Consider the following 880-nt stretch of genomic DNA (forward strand, 5'->3'; position numbering starts at 1 on the left):
ACACACACACACACACACACACACACACATACATGAGTGTAAGTGCCTGTACAGAGCAGAGGTTAATGCTGAGAACCCTGCTAGATCCCTCTTCTGGCTCATTGAATTTGATGCAGAATCTCTCAGTCACCTAGAGCAGTCTGATGTGGCTGGTCTCTAGTCAGCCCACTCTGGGGAAATCCCTGTTTCTGAGTCCAGAACTTTGAACAAGCTGCTAGGCTCACCCAGCTAATTCATTTACATGAGTTTAGGTGATTCGAACTCACATTGCAAGAGTTTTAATCTTTTAACCATCTCCCAACTCCTTCCTCTGAGACAGAATCTCATGTAGTCCACGTTAACCTTTAATTTACTATGTAATCAAAGATGACCTTGAACTTCTGATCCTCTGACCTTTACCACCTGGGAGCTGGGCTTACAATTGTAAGACCCCAAACATTCTCCGTGTGGCACTGGGAATCGAACCAGGACTCTGTAAGATTGGCAAGCATTCGAACAACTGAGCTACACCCTCAGCCCCAAGCTTCCATTCTTGATGTTTCCTCCACACTTCGAGGTCAACAATATACCAGAGCTGAACTCTCTTGAGAAGATGCTTAGCCCGTTCTTGACACTAGGAACCTTTAGACTCACTTCCCTCCTGTGACTTATGCACCACCCCCTCTTTAGTTGCAATCTTCATCCTTTATTTTTCTTTCATGGATTTCTCTGCCTCTACAGGCACTTTCTTCTGCTCTGCTCTCATCACAGGCATAGAATAATCTTCGAACAGAGCTCACGGGGCCTTGCTGCTCCTCAGTGTACAATCTTTCAGGAAGGCCTTGAGTGTAGTCGAGGGATGTGGTATGTGTGAGGTCTTAGCTTAGCATCAAGACCCAAT

This window comes from Mus pahari, chromosome 21 (genome assembly GCF_900095145.1).
Source record: "Mus pahari chromosome 21, PAHARI_EIJ_v1.1, whole genome shotgun sequence".
Taxonomy (NCBI): Eukaryota; Metazoa; Chordata; class Mammalia; order Rodentia; family Muridae; genus Mus; species Mus pahari.